Source organism: Panthera onca, chromosome C1 (assembly GCF_046562875.1).
Source record: "Panthera onca isolate mPanOnc1 chromosome C1, mPanOnc1 haplotype 2, whole genome shotgun sequence".
Classification (NCBI taxonomy): Eukaryota; Metazoa; Chordata; class Mammalia; order Carnivora; family Felidae; genus Panthera; species Panthera onca.
The window spans coordinates 124382069-124393645 of record NC_138346.1 but is presented as its reverse complement, the minus strand read 5'-3'; the positions used below and the strand labels follow the sequence as shown (position 1 = coordinate 124393645).

Below are 11577 nucleotides of genomic sequence, written 5' to 3'. Positions count from 1 at the left end.
TAAATAAATAAATAAACTTAAAAATCTGATTCAGTAGAGGCACCTGGGTGGCTCAGTCAGATTAAGAGTCTTGATTTTGCCTCAGGTCATGATCTCACAATTCGTTAGATTGAAACCGCTTTCCTCCCCCAACCCTGGGAGGTGCGGGGAGGCTCTGCTCTTATGGGGAGGAGCCTGCTTGGGATTCTCTCCCTCTGTCTCTCTCTCTCTCTCTCAAAATAAATAAATATTAAAACAATAAAATCCAATTCAATCTACCTTACTAATTCCACATCCTGCCACTTCTCTGCCAAACTGTAAGCCCTTTCAGAGCATGGACCATGTCTTTCTTTTTTGTATCTTTAATTTCTTTTTTTTTTTCAACTTTTTTTTTTTTTTTTTTAATTTATTTTTGGGACAGAGAGAGACAGAGCATGAACGGGGGAGGGGCAGAGAGAGAGGGAGACACAGAATCGGAAACAGGCTCCAGGCTCCGAGCCATCAGCCCAGAGCCTGACGCGGGGCTCGAACTCACGGACCGTGAGATCGTGACCTGGCTGAAGTCGGACGCTTAACCGACTGCGCCACCCAGGCGCCCCGTGTATCTTTAATTTCTAATACAGTCCCTGGCACACAGAAGATACTCTATTAATAGATATTTGCTGAATGGACAAATGAACCCTAACTACATTAAACTTTGACATTTCTTTGACCATTTTATGTTTAAATATCTCCTTCTCCAAAGTCTTCCCTGGCTCTGTCATTCAAGTCTTATATATGTCTCCATGCATTTTTCTCCCCCCTCACTAGACTGTAAGCTAAAGGAAAAGTTCATGTCATATCCATTTGGCATCTGACCCAGTATCTAGGAGAGTTTCTGGAATAAAGCAGGCATACAATTTGTTGGATGGATAAATGAATGATATTAGAGAGGGGAAAAAAAGCAGATTTTGAGAAGGTCTCCATGCAGTGAGGCAGGCTGAGGAAATGGCCTGAGAACCATGAAAATAGACAAGAATAAACAAATAAGGCACAAGGAAATCAATTAAGTAGACAGATGATGATGCAGAATTAAATGATTAGAGTAAAATGGGGGTCAATCAGGAAAGGCTCCTTAAGGCTGAATTTTGAGATGTGTTTGAAAAGAGGGAAGGGACATAACTTGAGCGAACAGGGGCCTAGAAGCAGGTCATGGAGTTTGGTTGAGCCAAGTCATGGTGAGCAATTAGTGTGTGTGTGAAGTCTGACTTTTGAGCATGATCAGTTTCCACACCAGAGCTCAAGTTCTGCCTTTTTCCTGGCTCCCCAAGCGGGCATACTTGCCCACTCTCTCTATTTTGATGTTTCCCAGGTCAGCCCAATGTAGAACTTTATGTTCTCTAAATTCCCTGTGAAAATAAGCAAACAAAACTGCCCTGTGAGATTGAACACTTGCTAACCTTGGTCCCCTAGGGAAATAAATTTCCGGTTCCCAATATAATAGTATTGCTCCCTGTGTTGTTAAGCCAGAAAAGAAAGCCTAACGTAGGAACTTAGCATTATCACTTCTTCACAAAAGTATGAACACATTTTCACAAAAATTCCTTTTTTTTTTGTTTTGTTTTTGGTGAGGAGATGGGGATCCAAAGAGGTCAAGAACGTACAAGTGAGATCTGAGAAGTACAGTGTAATAGGAAAATCTTAACGTAGCCACATCTGTCCACCTCTTCAAAGAGTATATGCAGACACCCCTTGTGCTGACCAGTCACTTTGTAGGGCTCAGATCATTGCTGCCTCCAGCACTTGCAGGATAGAAAAAAGTAGATTGTATTACTGTCTCTCTAAAAATGGTCCCTACTTTAGAAATAAGAACATTTTACACAGCGGGAGGTACATCTGAAGTCCTACAGTCTCTTGACTCTGGAAGACGGCAACCGTCTTTCTGTAAGGATAACCTAGTTTTCAGTGTCCATTTTTTCAGAATGCTCTGTGCCCAACGCACCTCGTTTCCTGAATACCCAGCCTTACCACCTCCTGGTAGAGGCAAGAACATTACCATAGCATTTGCTCACAGCTCGTTTTGAGGTGCTGGGTCCAGAGCACAGCTGCTCTTTCTCACCTCCTAATGCAAACCCAGGTTCCTAAGGCGGCAGTGGAAGAGCCTTAGTGAGGGGCTCCTGATGTACGTGGAGGCTTCCAGATCCCGTACATGGAGGCCACTCTGCCAGAACGTCTCCAGACTGCAACGAAACGTTAAAGCCTAAACTGAGGTAATTCCTCACCAGCAGGGTGGCTTCCCGGGTAGGCAGTGCCTCCCTGCGCGCTGCCCAATCTCTGGGGGTGTCACACTAGACTGTGGTGATGTCACACTGGCTGGGATGACATTTTACAGCTGGACCCCCCCACCGCCACCAAGCACCTTTAAATCACCGCGGAGTCTGCTGCGGGGAGGGAGGGGGCGGGGAATCCGGCCCCCGCACTCGATCCACGCTGGCTCCCCACGGAGGTCCTCCCGGTCCCACTCCCATCTGTACTATGTTGTCGTCCTAATCGTCCCGCTCCTCGGCACTTCCGCCTCAGTAGGTGTCATGGCGCGGGGCCGGTGAATGATTCCCGCGGGGCGGGGCCGCCGGGGGGGGGGGGGGGGGCGGTCGCTCGGCGCTCGACTCGTCGGGTCTGGCGACAACGGCGGCTGCGGAGCCAGGGGCCCGGCGGTGGCCCCGGACGGCAGCAGGAGGCCGAGGCGGGAGCGCGCGGGGCTGAGGCGGCGGCGGCGGCGGCGGCCAGGGGCCGGGCGGCGGAGCGGGCGGGAGGCTGAGGGGGCGCCCCCCGCGGGACAGGCGCGGGGACGGCTCCGGGGGGCGGGGGCCGGGGCCCGGGCCGGCTCGCGCGGGGGGTATGATGACCCGGCGGCGGGGCCCCGGATCTCGTCTCCTCCGCCGCCTCCTCACGGCAGCCCCAGCTCGCGGCTGAGAACCAGACCCACCGGCGGTGAGTCGGGCCGGGCGGGAAGGGGCTTCGGCGGGAAGCGAGCTCCCATCCGCTCCCCGAGGCGGGGCCGGCCGGGCCGCGGGGCTCTTCGGGGCGCCCGGCCTGCGGGGGGCGCCTCCCTGGGCGCGCCCCCACCCGGGACCCGGCGCCCAGTCCTGCGGCCCGGTCGTTCGCGGCCGCGGAGGGGCTTGCGTCCTCGGGAAAGCGTGAAGGCTCCGGGTTTGTTTTCGGGGCAACTCCCCCAGCCTGCTGCTACTTCTTTTCGGGGCGTGTTGTTGTCCTTAGATGACAGGGGGCCGCCTTGCGCCTCCTCACCCGGCCGGTTCCCCCCCACCCCCCTACCCCACGGCCGTCGTGGCAGGTTCCCAGCGTGTGACTTGTGCGTGTGCATTTCACAGCTCTGCTTATCACCATGGTTTTGGGTTATTTGTGCTCTTTGCGACCAGAAAGCGGTGCCTGGAAAGGACGGCAGTGGTGGGGTGGGTGTGGAAGCTTTTTCTGTCCACTCCGCTTCTGTTCTTTAATCGTTAGGTTTGTAATTTGTAATGATGGTGGAGACTACGTGGGACCAGCCCACCTAATGTGTGTCTGTGCAAGGCGGATCTAGAGGTCTGGCTCAGAGGGAAACTTTTGCTGTCGCCGCTTTCCCAAAGCTTTCGTTAAAAAGAGAGAGAGAGAGAGAGAGAGAGAGAGAGAGAGAAGGTGAGGAAACAACCAAAAACTCTTGGGTAAGGCCCGCACTTTCATAGGTCTGTGGGAAGGAGGCCCTTTTTGTGTTTAGCAACCAAGACTTGGGGCTCGGTCTCCAGGAGCGCTTGTCCAACCTCCAGTTTGTTGTGGTGACAAGTCGTGAGCCTTGGCCTGTGTTTATGCTGGGCGCGTTTTCTTTCCTGTTTAGGTGGGGGAAGGGGGGAGGGGCTCGAGAAGGGGAAAAAACAATCCCAAGCTCCAATTGTCTTTCCTCCGCTTAAGCCTCGACCTCAGTTGTAGATGGACTCGTTTTGAGGCCGCCCGAGGTGCTTTTCCTTAGTGACACTTTGGGAATTCTCAGTGATTGCATCAAAGTATTCATTTCAACTGTAAAAATTCTTCTGCCCGCTCTATCCTTTATCTTATTTGTTCCTTAGTAACTGATGAGAACAGCAGCCTGGCTTCCTGCTCTTGATGAAGTGGGGTTAAATTAAGTGGCTGATGCCCTCAGCGAAACCTACAATTTTGTTCTTGTTTGTGTAAAGCTATTTTAGATTCCTGATCTGGTGTGTGTGTGTGTGTGTGTGTGTGTGTGTGTGAGAGAGAGATTTAGAGATTGTAGAGAATTCAGATCATTACCAGTTTTTATTTATGTAGGTCTAACGCTTTCTGTAAAACATTAAAAAATCTAACAAGTCCTATTACTTAATAATTGTTATTTAGCTGGTGATTTTGGACCTCCACACGTAATGGGTTCTGGGTTCTGTGTTACAATACTGGTATCCTTCACTTTAAGATACTGCTCCTTGCTTGAAAGATATTCTGGTAAAGTCACTTGTGGTTGGGACTGAAGGCAGCCAAGCCAGTAAAGCATCTGATGAGTAAAGTGGTGATTGAGATCTTGTAAATGTGTCTACTGGTTCTAGTTGGTAAGTAGGACTTTTGCTGTGATTCTCATAAATAGTTTATACTATTTTTGGATATTATAGGTTTATGGACTGTAGAGTAAGTTGATTGGTAACTCGAGATTGAAAACCAAACCAGAACTCCCTCCTAAAAGAAAAAGAAGATAATCTCAAAATTCACAGTTCTCTGGAAAATCGAATTTCTTCATTCTGTGGTTTTGTTTTCATAAGCACAGCTTAGTCACTGGTTGTGTTGGGAGAAATCAGGGAGCCAGACCTGCCCTGTAAACTTCTTACACTTGGAACTTGTGCAACTTGTTGTTGGTTATGTATTGTAACCGGTCCTTTTGTAATTTGAACTAATTTTGCAAACATGAACTTCCTGATCTGTCCTTTTATTTTCATTTTCAAGACTGCCTAAAGCAATCCATATTTTTTTAGTCTTTTTTTAAAGTTACAGTTATTAATTTCTCCCCAGTCTCTTCCCTTACATTTCATGCCATTCTGAACACAAGTGATCAAAATCCTTTTTCCTTCAAGTACTACCTCAACAGTCACTGATTTGCTTTTTGGTTCCTTTTTTGTTCCTAATTTCCCAGCTCCCTACATGACTTAAGTATTTTTGTAGAGCATAATTTGGCTTTTTAAAAAAAACTTACATCCTGTTTTTATATTTCTCTCTCTCTCTTTGGTTATATCATCTGAGCAATATTCTAAGCTCTTTGAAGATAGGGAAATGTGTGTATTTCTTTTGGAATCTTTAAGGGCACCTGGTACAGTGCTTTCCCAGTGTTTAGTGGAAAAGAATCAGAAGACCTGAATTCTTTGCCAGCAATGCTACTCATTAGCTCTGTGTGAAACTTGTCTGCCTTTCTTGGGTCTCCTTTTTCTCATCTTGGAATTAGGGGGTTTTGGAAAGAATCTCGTAAGGTCCATTTTAGCTGTCAGACTCTGTACTTTTTGCTAGTGTCTTCTGCTTCTCAAATACATCTCCTTCCTAGAAACAGTTTTTCACTTTTCCACATTCCCTGGCATACTGGTAAAAGTTATCTCATCTGAAAGAACTTGTTCTACCTTCCATCTGCCAACCTGTTGTTACCTTATTTAAGTCCTGTTTTCCTTAGGCCTTTGCTGACGGATCTAAACAGGGTCATCCCAGCGTTTATGTTCCATATTCATCTACGCTGTTAATTTGACATTTTCCTTGTGCTTGAAACTCCTCGAGGTATAGCTTTCTTCATTCTAAACTTTATGGGACTTGTCCTGCTTAGAAGGAAAGTACCCATCAGCCAGTTTACCAAGATATTACAAAATATTGATTATATGGCTGTAAATTACATAGAATTGTAGAGTTAGTCTTTCATCAGCTAACACCACTTATTCCACACCCTCTCTTTGCATACTGGTTGGGGAGCTGGCTTGTTGGTTCCTTCTGAAGGAAAGTGCTACAGGAAAGGGGTGGGGAACTTCCATTCAAATGGCGTCCTTAGGGTTTCAAGCTTATTTTTTCCTTTTGTATCACTACACTTAGAAAACTAATCTATATATTCTCTTGTAGACAAGGGACTATAATTTCTGTCTCACTTGAATATTGCTCTAATTTAGAATGACACCTGAGATCCCCTTATGTTTACATATGGAGAAGTATGTGATCTCTTTCTAGTCATTCATCCTAGCAAACATTTGACACATACTATATGCTAACCATTGTGATAGATTCTGGTGATAGAAAGAAAGAAAGAAAGAAACCTTCTGTGATACTGAGAATTGTCCTCATGAAACTTGAAGTTTGGATGTCAACTTTGAAATAAATAGTCATACTTAGAATGAAATTTAGGGTGACCTCATGAGTTAATATGTGATCTGGCCCTTGTCTGCCTCTTTGGGCCCTGCTTCTATTATTTTCTTCCCTGTTCTATTCCATCCATACTGGATCTCTTCTTCAAATAGGCCAAGAATGTGCCTTGGCACCAACTGTTCTCTTTCACTGGAGTGGCTCCTTCTTGTCAATTAGGTCTTAGTGTAAGTACTACCACCTTGCAAGGCCTTCCCTGACCACCAAATCTAGAGTATGTCTCCCCTTCCCACTGTCTCTATCATATTACTGTGTTTTCATCATAGCATTATCACTAGCTACTATTTTCTTGGATGTGTGTGTGTGTATTTGTCTTCCCAGCAGAAAGTAAATTCCAAGAGATGAGGGAACTTGTCCATCTGGAACACCACTTGTTATCCCTAGTTTCTAGAAAAGTGCCAGGCAGACATATTAGGTACTCAATACATGTTTGTTAAGTGAATAAATGAAATAAGTAAGTACAAGTGTGGTGAGTGGTAAGAAGTGGTAGAGAATGCTATGAGAGCCTTTACCAGGAAACGTAAGCTAGTATGAAGTGGTCTGGGCAAGGCTTTCCTGAGTGTATTTGTCAGCGTAAGGCTGACTAAAATGTACATAACCTAGGAAAATAGTTTTTCTCTCATGCAACAGCCTGAAGTAAATGTTCCGGGTTGAACTGAGCATTCGTGGTGGGCAGGCGGCTCTGCTCTGATCATCCAGAGACAGTTCTTTACATCTTACTGCTCTGCCTCCCTTGGATGTGGTCTCATGGTGGAACCTGGGTCTCCATAGGTTCTTGCTGCTGGAAATGGAAAGGAACACAAAGAGCTCACCCACACATCACTTTCTGTTGGTGAGAGGGACTGGTAAACACAGCCATGTGCCTGGGGTGAATGAGAGAGTAAAGCAGAGACACTAAAAGGATAAGCAGAAGTTATAGAAAAAGAGAAGGCTAACAGGCAAAAACAAAGTTCAGAGAGGGAACGTTACGTGTGAAGGAACTAGGATAGGAGAAATTTAGCACTGCTGGAAATTTAGAGATTTTGGACTTTATCGTAAGGTTTTAGGCAGGGGACGGATTGGCGCTTTTTAAAACTTCAGTTGTAAAGAATGAATTGGGAGAAAGGAGCTTAAAAAGGAGGCTTGAGAGTACCATTTGGGGGAGGTAAGTTAGGCTTAGTCCAGGATTGTCAGCAGGGGTGGAGAGAAATGGGTAGAGTGGAGAGAGAGATGATATTGCAGTGAAGGAGTTTTCTTCCCAAACCTGCTTGCTTTACTTTTACAGCTTGTGTTTTCTCACTTACCTACTTGAATGATATGAATATTCTTTACATATCAGCGTGCTCGAGAATATGTACATCTGTGTACATGTCAGCCGAGGACAAGTGCCTCAGAGGCGGGCAGTCAACATACAGTATTGATTTTAGGTTATTTTAGGTCACCAATTGTTAAATTGTATCAAAGAGGCAAAGATGATACTAAGTGAAAGCAGTAGGAATTTATTATTGGTGTGGAAGATGGAAGTTACCTGAAGGGTAAAGACAGAACTCTGACAAATGATTATCTTGGTTGTCATCACCAACTGTTCCATTCATAGTTATAATATTTGAATTCTTTACAGTAAGGGTACCTACCTGTGCTGCCCATAATAAATGTTGTTAAATAGATGGGACCATTTCAGGGAGTGAATGGGGAGGCTGTTAATTTTTTTGCTTTTGAAAGCCTTGGGTTCTAGCAAGACTCAATTCTGTTTAGCAATTAATACAAGCATCAATAACTTTCTGCCTATTAGTTCTAGTTCCCAGATTAATGCAGTGGCCTAATTTGTCATTATGTTCAGATGGTTAAATACTTGAAAAGTCAGGTATGAAATGAAAAGACTAGTTTATTATTAGAGTCAAGAGGTAGGACATTTTCAAGAAGTCAGAAATAACTTTTATTGGCAGCTGTTCTCATGTGAGTTGAGAATATTTGTAACTTAGCAGAGTCTGATACATAGTAAGTTTTCCACAGATGTTAATCCTGTTCCATATCTTCCTTTGGGAGGTCTCACCCTAGGAAGAAAATTGCTTCCCTACTTTGCAAAGGCAAATTTTATGGAACATAGTATCTTTATCTTATGTCTAAAAATGGCTGCTTGTAGCTGAATTATATAAATAAGAGTGTTGATTTTTCTAGGCAATTTTGATTTTGTATCTTCTCCTCACCTAGTGCTTGTTGAGGTCAGGATGAGTCTCAGCCACACTGGCATGATATTAATTACCATACACACATGCTGTGGGGAAGGCCAGTGAAATTCTGGATTGTTCTTTCCCTGTGGGCAGACATAGAAATTTGTCTTACTGAATAAGACTTATATTCATTTATTTATATACTTAAACTTTCAGAAAAATTTCCTAGAACTTGTGCTTTTTGCAGTGCTCAATGTGAAGATTTGAAACCACCAGTATCTATTATTTTGTGTATTGGGTGAAAGTTGTCTATAACATTACTCTGGTAAATGTAATATTTTAAAAAATATTTCGTTATTAATGTACTTTCAAAAATTTGGCATTAAACTTCATGAATTCTATTCAGTATTATTACTTTAGGCTTCTATATTCTTAGACATAGCTACAAACTACAAATTTTGTATTCAAATGCTTTCATTAAATATTTTTAGGTATATAAAATTTGTGCTCCTGTTTTTTTTTTTTTTAATTTTTTTAACATTTATTTTTGAGAGACAGAGACAGCATGAGTGGGGGAGGAGCAGAGAGAGAGGGAGACCCAGAATTTGAGCAGGCTCCAGGCTCTGAGCTCTCAGCACAGAGCCCCGACGCAGGGCTCGAACTCAAAAACTGTGAGATCATGACCTGAGCTGCAGGTGGACGCTTAACTGACTGAGCCACCCAGGCACTCCTGTGCTCCTGTTTCTTCATAGATTATTAAAATTAGTAGCTCAACAGATACACAATGGAAAACAAATTTCAAAAATTTGCTTCCTTTCATTGTTCAAAAATTGGCTCAGTTTTATGATAAATATTCTTGCATAAATTTTAATAGGTAAATTTTGTAAAGGTATTACTTTGTTTAACATTTTTCTTCTATTATAATTTGGTATTATGTCAGTGATATAGGCAGAACAAGATGACTTATGAATTCCTAGCTGTGGAGTTAAATTGCACTGACTTTAACTTTTAATTTACACTTTTTTGTCTTCAAGGTTCACGTAAATTATGGAAACTCTTGTTTAAGGTAAATCCAGATCACATTTTAGAAATTGAAGGCTGAGGATTTGTTCTTCATTCCAGCTGTCTAGTCCAGTACAGATGGTTTTTAGTTACATTCAGTCACAAAGAAATGTACACATTGCTTTTTTATGTCTGTAACATCCTTTGTCACGCTTCCTTCCTTTCTTGTGTGTGTTTATTCTCTTATGACTGGTAAAATTATACTATGTGTTTCGGAGTGGAAACTTCCCCTGTATCTCAGAGACTGCACAGATAAAAGAGAGGGATATTTGAAAAATAAAACCAAGCATTTGAAAATCTTGCAGTTTAATGAGTGGTAGGGAGTAGATAGGAGGTTGGTAGGTAAGGGTCAGAATCATCCAATGAATACTGCCTGTCTGTATATTGCCAGAGTCTGGTAGTTTCTGGTGATGTAAGCAAACATCAAGACAGATATGGCACCTATCATGCAACTATCCTGTAGCTGGGAATGTAAGTAACATTAAATAAATAATTTCCAGTTGTAAGGGAGGAGCAGGATGCTATGGGTGTGCATGGTGGGAAGGATGGTGGTGTATGTGTGTGTGAGAGAGAATGAATGGTTTTCCCAGAAGAAAATCTTCAACATATCAGAGGGCCTTCCAAGAACTGGAAGGAGGGCAGCATGGCTGGAATGGGAGATTTTGGAAGACAGGAACCAGATTTTTGTAGAGCTTGTTAAGGCAGATTGAGGATTTTGGATTTTATCCACAAAGCAATGGAAAACTTTGGAGGCAGGAGGAGGAAGGTGGTTAAGAAAGAGAGAGCAGTCATCTGATTTGCATAATTTAAAAACAAAGATCCCCAGAGTGCATTCAAGATTAGTTTGGAGGCTCCTGGCTGTTTGAACTAGAAAGGTCCCAATAGGGGTAGAAAAAAATGGCTGATCTGAAATATACTTAGGTGGTAGAATTGGTAGGATTTGGTTATAGATTAAAGATGAAGTAATAAAGGGAGAAGAATGAATTCCAGACACTAAGAACTTCATATGTATTAAATAATTTAATTCTCAGAGTAACCCCACGAAGTAGGTATTGCTATCACCAATTTACAGATGAGGAAACTGAGACTCATTTCCTCTCTGATTTTTGGCTTGAGATGTTGTATATATGGTGGTGTCTCATAACTGAGACAGAATACTGGCGGTGGGGTCGAGGCTCATAAATTTAATTTTGTACATGTTAAATTTGAGGTATATTCAAGATATCCAAATTGCAGTGTGGGGTTGTTATTTGGAAATAAGAATTTGAAGTTCAGGAGAGAGAAGTCTGAGTTAGAAATAAAGATTGGAGAATCTTTTGCAGATGACTAACCCTGGGAAGTAGTTACTGAAAACGGGGGAAGTGTGGACAAGAGAGGGAGGACTAATGTAGAGCCTGAGGCATCTGAGTGTTACATGGTCGAGAAGAGAGAAGATAAATACGAAATGGCTTATATGCTATGTCGGTGGTTTGGACTTTATTCTAAAAGTTTTAGCTTTGGGAGTCTTGGGGTTTATTGAGCTTGAGATATTTACGGATGTTCAGGGACAAAAAGCTGGGCTTTTCTCACCCCCTTTCTCCATAATTTTTGTAAGAATTACTTCCTGTGGTTCTTCAGGAGATCCTCTCTATAGGTTTCACATCATTTGATTACTTTTTTCTGATCATTTTATCAGTGGTCCTCTTATATTGTAGTGGGCAGAGCTAAACACTATTAAAATATTGTATGACCTGAGCAGAGTAGATAGCATTCACTTTGTCCAGCACGTTCTGGACACTATTTCTATGAATGTAATTGAAGATTGAAATAGCTTTTGAGGGGAGGGGAACATTATCACATAATGTTTCTCTTACCAACTGAAAGTGTTTTTCGTATACGTATGCTCCCGCTAAGCCTTGTATTTCTTATCCTTGTGCTTTGTGGTAGTCATATTTTTTGGACCTAAGTAGGATTCTGTATTTGTATT

General features: G+C 43.1%; 1 protein-coding gene and 1 long non-coding RNA gene across 7 annotated transcripts in view; one reads left to right on the top strand and one right to left on the bottom strand.

The window, feature by feature from the left end:
• Positions 1-579: 579 nt before the first annotated feature.
• On the bottom strand, positions 580-2379 carry LOC145715670 (uncharacterized). The gene is made up of 2 exons (XR_014138091.1): positions 2078-2379; positions 580-1760 (listed from the first exon to the last, which is right to left on the bottom strand). It is a non-coding gene; the product is annotated as an uncharacterized LOC145715670 (long non-coding RNA).
• Positions 2380-2434: 55 nt separating this feature from the next.
• Positions 2435-11577, top strand: part of HIPK1 (homeodomain interacting protein kinase 1) — a 51733-nt gene continuing 42590 nt past the window's right edge. For 3 of the 6 annotated variants that reach the window (XR_009607004.2, XM_060621743.3, XM_060621746.3), the window contains exon 1: positions 2673-2949. The gene's annotated coding sequence lies outside the window, so the exon portion shown is untranslated. Of the gene's footprint in view, positions 2538-2671; positions 2950-9586; positions 9616-11577 lie in introns of those variants that run through there. The other 3 variants (XM_060621744.3, XM_060621742.3, XM_060621745.3) reach the window with 3 other exon arrangements.